This window comes from Schistocerca americana, chromosome 6 (genome assembly GCF_021461395.2).
Source record: "Schistocerca americana isolate TAMUIC-IGC-003095 chromosome 6, iqSchAmer2.1, whole genome shotgun sequence".
In the NCBI taxonomy this organism is placed as follows: domain Eukaryota; kingdom Metazoa; phylum Arthropoda; class Insecta; order Orthoptera; family Acrididae; genus Schistocerca; species Schistocerca americana.
The window spans coordinates 154,697,344-154,711,703 of record NC_060124.1 but is presented as its reverse complement, the minus strand read 5'-3'; the positions used below and the strand labels follow the sequence as shown (position 1 = coordinate 154,711,703).

The 14,360-nt window shown below is 45.1% G+C and overlaps 1 pseudogene; it reads right to left on the bottom strand.

The window, feature by feature from the left end:
• Nucleotides 1–13,453: 13,453 nt before the first annotated feature.
• LOC124621205 lies at nt 13,454–13,570 on the bottom strand (annotated as a pseudogene).
• Between the last annotated feature and the right edge of the window lie 790 nt (nt 13,571–14,360).

The window sequence follows — 14,360 nt, the reverse complement described above, 5'->3', positions numbered from 1 at the left end:
TTCTCAGAAATGACAAGTTCACAAAGGTACATGTATCACATTGGAACAATCGAAATAGAATGTTCAAATGTACCTACGTTCTGTATTTTAATTTAGAAACCTACCTGTTACCAACTGTTCGTCTAAAATTGTGAGCCATATGTTTGTGACTATTACAGCGCAATCATATTTCTTTACGTACTACACGAATATGTAATAAAAATGGTTGCTCCTATTTAAAAAACGCAGTTGATATCCGTTTGACCTATGGCAGCGCCATCTAGCGGGCCAACCATAGCGCCATCTGGTTTCCCCCTTCAAGCTAAACAAGTTTCGTTCTTTGTAGGTTTTTCGTTTGACGCTTACTTCGTGAGATATTTGGCCCGGTCACGATCAATGGACCACCCTGTATAGACTGACCTACTAAAAGGCGTCCGAAGCTGTAAAGACTGCATGCAGGTGACGCAGTTGTCTGTAATAAAGTGGCAACGCCAGATGACAATATTGATTTGCAGAATGACCTACAGGGGATGGATGAATGGTGCAGACTCTCGTAGTTGACACGAACGTAAACAAATGTAACATTTTGCGCGTACATAGGAAAAGGAAGCGACTACTGTACAACTACACTAGTGGTTACAAATTGCTGGAAACAGTTCCTATCGTAAAATATTTAGGACTAACTATCGAGAGCACCCTTAAGTGGAACGTCCACGTAAAACAAGCAATAGGAAAATCACATGCCAGACTGAGATTCATAGGAGGAATCTTAAGGAAACGTAACTCATCCCCGAAGACTTATAAAACGCTTATTCGATCTTACTAGGTAGGACCGATCGAAGAGATAAAGAATATCCAATGAAGAGCGAGCACGTTTCGTCATGGGTTCGAACAGTCAACGCGAGAGCGTTACAGACATACTCTACAAACTCCAGTGCAGACGTTACAAGAGAAGCGTTGTGCATCAAGGAGAGGTTTACTATTGAAATTTCGAAAGAGTAGTATCCGGAAAGAGTCGGGCAACTTCTTACTTCCTCCCACGTACATCTCCCGGCAATCATTCTGCCACATACAGGGTGTTTCAAAAATGACCGGTATATTTGAAACGTCAATAAAAACTAAACGAGCAGCGATAGAAATACACCGTTTGTTGCAATATGCTTGGGACAACAGTACATTTTCAGGCGGACAAACTTTCGAAATTACAGTAGTTACAATTTTCAACAACAGATGGCGCTGCAAGTGATATGAAAGATATAGAAGACAACGCAGTCTGTGGGTGCGCCATTCTGTACGTCGTCTTTCTGCTGTAAGCGTGTGCTGATCACAACGTGCAAGTGTGCTGTAGACAACATGGTTTATTCCTTAGAACAGAGGATTTTTCTGGTGTTGGAATTCCACCGCCTAGAACACAGTGTTGTTGCAACAAGACGAAGTTTTCAACGGAGGTTTAATGTAACCAAAGGACGGAAATGCGATACAATAAAGGATCTGTTTGAAAAATTTCAACGGGCTGGGAATGTGACGGATGAACGTGCTGGAAAGGTAGGGCGACCGCGTACGGCAACCACAGAGGGCAACGCGCAGCTAGTGCAGCAGGTGATCCAGCAGCGGCCTCGGGTTTCCGTTCGCCGTGTTGCAGCTGCGGTCCAAATGACGCCAACGTCCACGTATCGTCTCATGCGCCAGAGTTTACACCTCTATCCATACAAAATTCAAACGCGGCAACCCCTCAGCGCCGCTACCATTGCTGCACGAGAGACATTCGCTAACGATATAGTGCACAGGATTGATGACGGCGATATGCATGTGGGCAGCATTTGGTTTACTGACGAAGCTTATTTTTACTGGACGGCTTCGTCAATAAACAGAACTGGCGCATATGGGGAACCGAAAAGCCCCATGTTGCAGTCCCATCGTCCCTGCATCCTCAAAAAGTACTGGTCTGGGCCGCCATTTCTTCCGAAGGAATCATTGGCCCATTTTTCAGATCCGAAACGATTACTGCATCACGCTATCTGGACATTCTTCGTGAATTTGTGGCGGTACAAACTGCCTTAGACGACACTGCGAACACCTCGTGGTTTATGCAAGATGGTGCCCGGCCACATCGCACGGCCGACGTCTTTAATTTCCTGAATGAATATTTCGATGATCGTGTGATTGCTTTGGGCTATCCGAAACATACAGGAGGCGGCGTGGATTGGCCTCCCTACTCGCCAGACATGAACCCCTGTGACTTCTTTCTGTGGGGACACTTGAAAGACCAGGTGTACCGCCAGAATCCAGAAACAATTGAACAGCTGAAGCAGTACATCTCATCTGCATGTGAAGCCATTCCGCCAGACACGTTGTCAAAGGTTTCGGGTAATTTCATTCAGGGACTACGCCATATTATTGCTACGCATGGTGGATATGTGGAAAATATCGTACTATAGAGTTTCCCAGACCGCAGCGCCATCTGTTGTTGAAAATTGTAACTACTGTAATTTCGAAAGTTTGTCTGCCTGAAAATGTACTGTTGTCCCAAGAATATTGCAACAAACGGTGTATTTCTATCGCTGCTCGTTTAGTTTTTATTGCCTTTTCAAATATACCGGTCATTTTGAAACACCCTGTACATTCGCGAGCGGAACAGGGTAGGGTGAATTAGTTAGCAGTCCCAGAAGTACCCTCCACTACACACCTTTTGGTGGTTTGCGAAGTACAATGCAGACAGAAGTGCCACAAGCGCAGCGCGCAATAACGTTTGAGCCACCAGCGGTGCTATATTGTACGTTAAGCGAAGCGCCCCAGAACCGGCGCGGAATCAGCGCGGCACGTAGTTTAAGCGCGGCGTCACAGATAGGGGACAGACGGCAGTTAATCTGTGGGGGCGTCCAGCGCAGCGGCGGTGTCCACAAAGCAGGCGCAATTAATGCTGAGGTGCGGTTATCGTATGCAGGCGCATGTCCGTCCGGCGACAGGTGGCGCGTTGCGATGTGCGGGCCGTCGCTGACAGAGATACGGGACACACACCCACATAATCGATATTTCAGTCGCGACGCACTTTGTCCACTGTCAGGAGCCGCCCCACTTTGCAAAGAAGGGATTAAAAAACAGCACAATCACCTTTCCCACGTCGTGTAGGGTCACCTGGAGCATCCAACGAACAGGAATTTCGGTGTACATATGTCATGAATGATAGCCAAAGAGGTTTTGTACCAATCCAGTGTCTTGGTGCTACTAGCGAAGACAATTTAACACCCGTGTATGACTGCATGGTTTCGCGGCAATATGAATTAATAACATTTTCTCAGGCTTCCAGCCTCGTCAGGTGGTTAAAATCCCACGAGCTTTCGACCGAGCTCTCCTTAGTCATTGTCAAGTGGTAAGACTGACGTTGGAAGTCGAGACAGATGGTGCATTGCCCTTCCTTGACGTCCTCGTTCGACGGAAAACCAATGGACACCTCAGCCACAGTGTCTACAGGAAACCGACACTCACAGATCAGTATCTGCACGCTCTCAGCCACCACCATCCGGCACAAAAACGTGGCATTCTGAATACCCTCGTCCATCGTGCTAAAGTCTTCTCAGACGCTGTAAGTCTGCCACTAGAACTGCGCCACCTCCGAAAAGTCTTCCGGGAAAACGGGTACAGCCACGGACAGGTGTCACAGGCTATATCTGGTGTGACACGCAAGAAACACACCAACAGAGGAGAGAACACCGCCGAAGAAGAAAGCAAGAAACCTGTTTTTTTGCCTTTCTTTGTTACATTGTCGGAAAAGATTAGCCGGCTCCTGAAAAGATATAACATTTCATCGGTGTTCAGGCACCCAGCCAAAATTCGACAGCCCATGAGGCCTGTGAAGGCAGATCTAGGGCTTAGAACGCCTGGAGTGTACAAGATACCATGTCAGTGTGGCTGTTACTACGTCGGCCGAACAGTACGCGCTGTGGAGCAACGCCGGACGGAACACGAGAGGTGCTTACGCCTACGCTATCCAGAAAAATCAGCCGTGGCAGAACACGCCATAGAAAATGGACACCGAGTTCTATTCGACGAAACATCTGTCGTTATGAGGACGAAGGGATTTTGGGATAGCGTCATAAAAGAAGCTATTGAAATAAAAACCTCTGAAAACACCATCAACATGGACGGCGGTTTGCTGCTCAGCACAGACTGGGACCCAGCCATTGCGAGGTTGAAACGGGCGCGACGGACGTGGAATGAAAACATTGCCATATATAGTGAGGAAGAGAGCACCAGTGACGTCACTGCCAGCAGTGCGGCTCTATAACGACGCTGTCACGGCGACACAGATGTCAGTCTTACCACTTGACAATGACTGAGGAGAGCTCGGTCGAAAGCTCGTGGGTTTTTAACCACCTGACGCGGCTGGAAGCCTGAGAAAATTTTATTTATTAAACATCCACTAATTACTTTTCCATTACAGGCTACTGTGACCCAGCAGCATTCGATTCTGACTGTTATGGGCTATGAGCGAGTGCAATGATAATCCTTAATTCACCTAGCTATGAGGTAACTCCGCGATTCGGTCGACGACCGCGCAATGTCTACAGCCCGCAGTGTCATCTTCTGTCAAGTGGCGTCATTTGAATGTGTTGTAGAGTCAACACCCGCTCTACCCGCCGTGGCGGCTTTCCAAACCTTGGAGTGGATGCTTCTGATTCACTTTGTTCCTCACTTGGCTTCACAAGGCTGAGACTAACCCATTCCAGTCTTCCCACTAATGAAAAGTCCCTGGCACTACCGGGCACTCAAAGCACGTCCTTTCCGTATGGCAGTCAGACATGCTGACCACACCAGACAATTATGACCACCTACCTACTAACACCGGATGTGTCCACATTTGGCACAGATACCAGCGGCGACGCGTCGTTGTATGGAAGCAATGAGGCCTTGGTAGGTCGCTGGGGGAGTTGGCACCACATCTGCACCCATGTAATGTCCGTAAATTCCCGGGAGGGAGGCGATGAGCTCAGACACCACGTTCAGTCACATCCCGGATGTGTTCGATCAGGTTCAGATCTGACGAGTTGCCCGCCAGTGCATCAACTGGAACTCGCCACTGTGTTCTTCGAGTCACTCCACCATACCCCTGGCCTTGGGAAATGGCGCATTATCTTGTTGAAAAATGCCACAGCAGTCGGGAAACACGATCGTCGTGGAGGGGTGTACGTAGTCTGCAGCCAGTGTGCGGTACTCCTTGGCCATCACAGTGCCTTGCACGAGCTCCACTGGACCCACGGATGCCCACCTGAATGTTCTCTAGGGCATAATGCAGCCGCCGCCAGTTTGACTCTGTCCTGCAGTACAGGTGTCAAGGAGCTCTTCCAGTGAAAGACGACGGATTCGCTCCCTCCCACAGGCATGATGAAGAAGGTAGCGGGATCATCAGACCATGCAACGCTCTGCCACTGGTCCAATGTCCAGTGCCCATATCAAACGTAGTTGCCGATGTCATGGTATCTTAACTTTGGCACGTGCAAGGGTCATTGGCTGTACAGGACTAGCGTTAGGAACATTCCGTGCACTGTGTGATCAGACACACTTGAACTCTATCCAGAATTAAAGTGCGATGTTAGCTCTCCCACAACTCGCCAACTGACCTGTTTTACCAGTCTGCCTAGCTTACGGTATGCAGGTGGCTGCCCAACCCCACGACGTCTAAAACGTGGTTTTATCTTGGTTTGGCCTCGTGTTGAGGACACTCACCACAGCACTCCTCGAACACCGGACAAGTCGTGCAGTTTCCGAAATGCTCACGCCGAGCCTCAGGGCCTTCACAATCTGCCCTCGGTCAAACTCAGAGAGATCAAGGAGCGTCTTCCCCATTCTACAGATGAACTCCACGCTTACTGACAGTACATGCGCCGGGCGTGTGTCTGACTAGCAGTCATTCCTCACCAGGTGACGCTACTATCGCCTGGACGGATTTATATCCATAGTAGGTCACTAATCGGTAGTCATAATGTTCTGGCTGATCAATATATACACACATCAAAAAATGTTTACCATCACCTCGGTTCCGAGAGTTCCGGAACCTGTACAGATAATTGGAATAGAGATCAACATAAACATCATTTCGCCGGCTGGTGTGGCCGTGCGGTTCTAGGTGCTTCAGTCTGGAAGCGCGTGACCGCTACGGTCGCAGGTACGAATCCTGCCTCGGGCATGGATGTGTGTGATGTCCTTAGGTTAGTTAGGTTTAAGTAGTTCTAAGTTCTAGGGGAATGATGACCACACAAAATAGCAGGGAACCTCCACCTTGCTGCACTCGCAGGACAGTGTGTCTAAGGCGTTCAACCTGACCGGGTTGCCTCAAACACATCTCCGACGATGGTCTGGTTGAAGGCATATGCGGTGAAGAGAACGTGATGCCAATCCTGAGCTGCCCATTCGGCGTGTTGTTGGGTCCATCTGTACCGCGCTGCATGGTGTCGCGGTTGCAAAGATGGGCCTTGCCATGGACGTCGAGAGTGAAGTTGCGCATGATCCAGCCCATTGCTCACAGTTTGAGTCGTAACACGACGTCCTGTGGCTGCACGAAGAGCATTATTCAACGTGGTGGCGTTCCTGTCAGGATTCCTCCGAGTATCGACAGTTCCTGTCTCTCTATATTTCCTCCATGTCCGAACAACATCGCTTTGGTTCACTCCGAGGTGCCTGGACACTTCCCTTTTTGACAGCCCTTCCTGGCACAAACTAACAATGTGGACACGATCCAACCGCGTTATTGACCGTCTAGGCATTGTTGAACTACAGACAACACGAGCCGTGTACCTCCTTCCTGGTGGAATGACTGGAAATGATCGGCAGTCGGACCCCCTCCATCTAATAGGCGTTGCTCATGCGTGGTTGGCCGGCCGGGGTGGTCGAGCGGTTCTAGGCGCTTCAGTCTGGAACCGCGTGACCGCTACGGTCGCAGGTTCGAATCCTGCCTCGGGCATGGATGTGTGTGATGTTCTTAGGTTAGTTAGGTATAAATAGTTCTATGTTCTAGGGGACTGATGACCTCAGAAGTTAAGTCCCATAGTGTTCAGAGCCATTTGAACCTTGCGTGGTTGTTTACATCTTTGGGCAGGTTTAGTGACATCTCTGGACAGTCAAAGGGACTGTGTCTGTGATACAATACCCACAGTCAACGTCTATCTTCAGGAGTTCTGGGAACCGGGGTGACGCAAAACTTTTTTTTATGTGTGTATATTTAGGGTGGACCATTTTAATCCATAATGGGGAATAACTCGAAATGGAGATGAGATATAGCAAAATGCCTTTGATAAAAGTTGTAGGTGGAGTAGCGGGTCAGGCATTGCTATTAATGACCGTGACGTTGAACGTGATTTTCAAGGTGATTTGGAGGTCAAAGTGATTTTATAAAAATGGGAACCCTAATATTTGATACAAGATTTGGAAAGCTCGGTAATTTTTAAGTGTAAAATGATACATTATTGAAGGGCGTGAACTAGTTCAATTAAGGTCAAATAAATAAATATGTTATTAGGTCTAGTAGGGATTAATTTAGAATAGAGGAGGAATATAGCAAAACACAGTGTTAGATACAAACTGGTAAGAGGATCCCAAGGAATGACAGGCAAGGAGACTCATCCAGCGATTTGTAAATCAATCATCTAAGTTTTATTAATGTTTGTTCTGTCTTGAGAATGCCACAACATTTATACGCTGTGATATATTTATTTCAGCCAATAAACACGCTAAAATCTCTGTTTGCCCTTTCCAAACCCGGCGTCACAAATAGGGTTTTCCACGAAACGAAACTCAGCCTTCGAATGACCTTCTGTCATTACTTTTAAAATCATAGTTGTTGGTAATGTGACGTGACGCTTATTCCCCATTCCATCTGGAGCTGAGATTGTACTTTGCTCTGTCCCTCCTCCCTTCCGAGTTAATCCCTACTAGAACTAAAAAAATATTTGCTTATTTGTCCTCGATCCTTGCTATGACCTTGGATAATGCTTCATTTTATAAGTAAAATTTGCCCTTATTTGTAAATCTTAAATCAAATATTAGGCTTCCCATTTTTTAAAAAAATCACTTGAACCTCGAAATTACCTTGAAAATCACGTTGGAGGTCACGGCCGTTAGCAGCAACGTGTGACCCTCTTTGCCACCTACAACTTTTATCTAAAACATTTTGCTGTATCTCATCTCCATCCCGACTTATTTCCTATTATGTATTAAAACGGTCCACTCTGAGTGTATATATATACATCTACACGTCTTCAAAATCACACAAAGTTTAATGGGCAAGTTCAAGCAGGACCAGCTAGAGTGTCCGTCCTACAGTATGGACATGTCGACCTGCGACTTCTGTGTGTTTGGTCCGCTTCAAATTCCTTTGGTGTTTCACAATCTCTCGCTCCAGGAATTTCAGTAGGAAGGAGGAGGTCATCAGATTGAATGGAATTTGGATTCCGGTGCTGAAGAGGATGTGTACCACTCTTCCACCATGAGATGATAATAACAATGGTCGACAGCAGTCAACGGCCAATTGCGCTCGCATATTCAAAGCATGTGACGTTACGCCACTGCGCAGAGGTTCGCGGAAGTGGAATTTAGCTGCAGTCAGTAGCGATCCAAGGTGTGAATCGGACATTCGACAAAGCTACGATCTCCCTTGAAAATTACCTCCGCAGATGGAGACGAAACGTCGAGTTTTAAAGTGAAACCCCTTCGCCCACGGCATAATGGACCGAAATATTTTATTAATTTTGACAATTCCGGCTGTGAAAGTTTACATTTTACAATTCAGGGTGTGCTTTACATAATTTAACATCGAGCTCTTCTTTTCTTAGCATACAGGAAACGAATTTCTTGTTCCAACCAAATAATTTCTGCTTTTCTTTGGCTACTTGTGCTGCGGGTGACTTGGTGTCTACATTGACTTTTACAAGACCAGGAATTATATTATAACTCAGACAGAATTCGTTAACTTTAATGTCGAGAATAGTTTTGGGTGCAACTGTACAGTTGTATTCTTGAAGTAGAGCTTCGTGTGAAATGCTTGGCACGCCTTTGAGAGAATCAGTCATCTTGCTTGGATTGGAAGCTTCTGTTGACGTTTTTTCGATGTTTACGAATTAAATTTGGTTTTTCTTAAGTCTGTCTTGTACAAAAAACAGTGCATTTCTTTTTCATTTACCCGAATATGTTTCGACACCTATGTGTCGTTTTCTGCCCGTCAGATTCATTTCTGTTAAATGTAACACAAAGTTCATGGTTGTTTATCTATAACACATTCATTTTATATCGTCTATTTCGATTTCTCACCTGAAAATTCCATTGCTAGTGAAAACCGGCATGAAAAATTTCATGTACACGAGTAATGTAATTTTCGGGCGACCAATTTAAACAAATTAACAACATTCACATGGCATAGTTTTTAGGTCTAATTCTGAACTGAATGGCATTTTCTTGGCAGGACGCAAGGTTTTTCGAGAGCTTCCACAGTCCATGCTAGAAATTTTTCCGTAACACATCAGTCTTCCCTCTTCGTCACCGACTTGTTAATATGAAAACAGCAATATTTCATGTCAGTTTTGGATCCACATTAAGTAGTATGTTCCATTTAAAGCTAACTGGGAGCGAGGCAGTTCGAAGTTCGAAGAAAGGCAAAGTAGATGCAATAGCAAAGCACTGAGTCGTTCGTATCAACCTTGGGGTTCAGTAGGGCTTTCCTTTACTTACAACTAGCGTTGCCCAGGAATTTATTTATTCCACTCTTTTAATCAGTCCACCTCCCCATGCCTCCTCTCTGTGTCCATCTCCTTTCCCCACTGTCCGCCTGCTCTCTCCACTCAGCTCTGTCTGTCCATCTTCTCATCCCCCCTTTCTTTGTCCACAAACTGACAGAGTAAAACAGTTCAATGGCTGAAGAAAGACGAGACATATCCAGTAGGATAATGCCTATCGAAACACTGTGATGTCAAAGCAACCTTTGGGTTGAGGAGAGTTTTCCTTTATTTACTACTAGCTGAGAAACAATTTCCCAGCCCAGGTATTCATTTATTCCAATTTTCTATTAGTAGAACTCCTCCTCCCTCCTCTCTCTGTCCATCTCCTCCTCGCCATCTCTCTATTCATCTCCCCCCCCCCCCCCCCGTCTGTTTCCATCTCTATCTCTCCTTCTTCTATCTCCTCATCCGCCTCCCTCTGTCTATCTACTCCTCATTCCTCTCATTATCTCCTCCCCTTCTCTGTTCATGTCCTCATCGCCCCTATTTCTGTCCACTTCTTCCTCCCTCCTTCTCTTATATCTCCCCGTTGTCAGCCCCCCCCCCCCCCCCCCCCCTCACCACCCAATGGATGGTTGGTGATATTTATCCTCACAGTATCTTTTTTGCAGATGGTAAGTAATACGTGTACAGTGTTTGCTTGAAATCGATTCAGGGACCTAAGTGGAGGCATTTAACATACATACATACTTGGTACACACTACATATATTTCTACATTTTTATAATATTTAGATATAGAGAAATACCTGATCGAATCTGTGATCTATGAAATATTCCCGTTTTTATAGGACGTCGTTTGTATGCTATCAGTCTAAGGTAAGACTTTGAATACCTGCTATTAACATACTTATATGGATATGGTGTCTGTTCTTTCGAACATGGCCGAAAGAACAGACACCATTGATGATCTGCAGCCGTCTAGAACGAAATTATAATTATATATTAATACCTTCGGCTGCTGACGGGCGTTGATATATATCAACGTGGACAGGTGAAAATGTGTGCCCCGACTGGGACTCAAACGCGGGATCTCCTGCTTACATGGCAGACACTCTATCCATCTGAGCCACCGGGGGCACAGAGGATAGTGCGACTGCAGGGACTATCTCGCGCACACCTCGTACGAGACCCACATTCTCACCTTATATGTCCACACACTACATTTGAAGTGTCCCTACCCAACACATTCATTACTCTACCAAGTCCCGTAAGAGTGTGTTTGGTAGGGACGCTACGAATGTAGTATGTGGACATATAAGGTGAGAATGTGGGTCTCGCAGGAGGCGTGCGCGATTGTCCCTGCAGTCGCACTATCCTCTGTGCCCCCGTTGGTTCAGACGGATAGAGCGTCTGCCATGTAAGCAGTCACGTCCACGTTGATATATTTCAACGCCCGTCAGCAGCTGAAGGTATTAATATATAATTCTAACCTGCTGTTAAGGTGGCTTATGAGATCCGGTGGTTCAGGCCAGTTGTAAACTAGCAACAAACATTGTTTCTGAATGTTTTTAAGGTTCCGTGCATCATTCTGTACAAACGGAACCTTTACAGGGTCGCTTTGTAGGCCGTCCGTCTATCTGTCTGCGTGTCTGTCCGACTGCTAAGAATTCTTTTTGTCAGGAGCGGGTAAATATATCAGGTTCAAAATTATAAAATATATAGGGTCTATTTCCCGTGAGGGGGAATAATTTTAAGCTTCTAAAGCGCAATCAGAAGATTCGGTCATTTACATCACATATTTTGATATTCGCAAACTCACGCGTCAAAATCTATAGTGTACTTCTCGTTGACGTAGAATCACGAAATTCTGCAAAAAGGAAGGTTTTTTCAGTACAAGTAAAGCAGAAAATTTGAAACTTTTTAAACTCTAATTACATCACATAAATATATCTTTGTTAAACTATAATTACATCACATTAAAATACATCTTTTGCTATTTCAACATACATTGCGTTCATCATCCGTCAGAAGTATGACAGACGAACATTACTGCAAGCAAACATAAAATGTAAGTTGTAGTCATGTTTTAGTAAACAAATCAAAAAGTTTTTTTTAAGTCTCTCTCTCTACACCTATGAACTACGTCGCCTGCTTGCTTCTTTCTCTACGTCAGGGCTAATCTGAGGAACTACTGTCGAAATTTTGATGCAGTCTTGGAATTCCTAAGGACCAATATCTTGACAGTATCGATATCGATAGCAGGCAAAAATCGTTGAAATACACGATTCTTAGCATAGATGAACCGTATAACATTAAATTTGTACGGAACTCTCAGCGCGCGTGTCCTACTCGCAAATGGACGATTTTTTGTTTGGTTATGTATTTATTGGTTTTTCTTTCATTTATGCCATCCATCTGACATTATATATATGAAATACTGTTCATATGTATTTTCTCTAGTACGTGTACTATGTCCAGAGAGAAAAAAATTAATGTAAAACCAGAAGAAGAGGGAAAAGAGGCAGTTAAAGGACACTTGCGTAGAGAGACAAGAAATGACGTTTGTCTGCGTACTTGGCGATTTGACACGCGAGAAGCACAAGAAGTTCCATTAAATGACACATCCAATTAACTGTAGACGTGAAATGTTATGTCCAGCGAACGCAGGGAAGTTAGTTCCCAGTGGAGCCTCTTAGTGGCTCGATTCCCTAGACAAGCGCAAAGAGTTATAGTAAAGGATACTAATAATTAATAATAGTTGCGGAAAGTGTTGTAAAGTGAGGACATTTCAACATGGAGTGGCACGTTTATAACAGAGGTGTTTACGGTGTACTGCTCTTATTGAGAGAAAGTCTGTTACGATTTGTAAGGTCTTCTATATAGACAATACATTTAAATTTTTTCATTATTGTTTTCATACGCTAATATCTGGCCTTTGTAAACCACCCGCGACGCTTTTATATTCTCTCTCTCGCCACGTGCGAACTATTAGCTCTATAGAAAAAAAATAAACAGAACATTTTTGTAGGAAATTTAATGTCATTAAATGTTTTACTGTATTATAGTTTTCAACTTATTCAAGAAAAACGAACAGAAGTGATCTTCAAGGGTTCTTCCATACCCACAATTATCCCTCACTACTCAGGATTTCTAGTATGTTGTTCGTGGCACTTATTCCTACCACGTCCAAAAATTTCCTACTACACAAACTATTCCTGATGTTCGACTTTTTTTGGTCTCTATTGATTGGGCTATTACGCCACCAGCATGGTCACCTGTTTCGTTAACATTGTCAATTTAAATGCCTCAGTGGGGTTAATGAAAGGAATACGATTCTTATAAACGCTACTTTAAAATTAATTACGTTGACAATTCGGTGCAAATTTAACCCTTATAAACACAGCAGTTTCGTAGTCAGAAGGCCTGATGAATACAACGATGCAACTGTTTATGTTATGCTGTTAAAATTCACACAACTGTTTGGTGATATTTTCACAGACGACAATTTTACAATTTGTAAGCGCTTGACTAAGCCTGTGGCGTAATAAGACCAGTCAATCTCTCCTCCCTCACAGGCCATGAAGGCCCAAAGGTAGCGACTGGCCACCGTGTCATCCTCACCCCAGAGCCGTCTCTGGATGCGGATATGGAGGGGCACGTGGTCAGCACATCGCTCTCCCGGCCGTATGTCAGTTTCCGAGACCGGAGCAGGTACTTTTCAATCAAGTAGCTCCCCAGTTTGCCTCACAAGGGCTGAGTGCACCCCGCTTGCCAACAGCGCTCGGCAGGCCGGTTGGTCACCCATCCAAATGCTAATCAGCCCGACAGCGCTTAACTTCGGTGATCTGACGGGAACCGGTGTTACCACCGCGGCAAGGCCGTCAGCAAGGCCAGTCAATAAAAAATCAAAAAATGTCGAATGCGGGGAAATATTTTTCTTCGTGGTACGAGGGAGTGCCTTGAACAACGTACTAGAAATGCTGACGGGGGTGTGTTTGAAAGTCAGTTTTCCAAGTTTTTCTTGAATAACTACAGCGTCTAGAGAAAATCTATCCCAGTACATAATTTAACAAGCTTACGAATGGTTCACACAGTTTAAAAATGGCCGGACGGATGTTATAGATGACCCTCGTTCAGCACGCCCTTCGACGGTGCTCATGTCAGCAATGTCAAAGAAACTGTGCGTGCCGATCGAAGACTGTCTGTCCAAGAGGTTGCAGAAAAATGTAACATTTCGGTTGGACATGTCATTATATCCTGACACAGCGTCTTGAAATGCGTCGTGTAGCCGTCAAGTCCGTCGCACCGCTCATGAGTGAAGACCTGAAACATTTTCCCTTCGCAAATTGTGAAGAGTTTCTGTAAATGAGAATCATAACTGGTGATGAGATGTGGGTCTACGCGTATGATACTGAGCCGAACGTTCAATCTCCACAATGGGTCATGAAAGGTTCAAACTGTTAATCGATCTTATTATCAGGACGTGTTGCGACGCCTGCGAGAAAATGTGAGAGCGGCATGAAATGTGACAATTCATGCCTCTTGCATCTCGATAACGTGTCCGCACATTCACCCCTTCTGGTGCGTGACTATTGCACAGAAAACGAAATCACTGTGTTCCCTCATCTTCCGTACTCTCCAGACCTAGCCCCTGCGTTCTTATTTCCAAAGTTCAA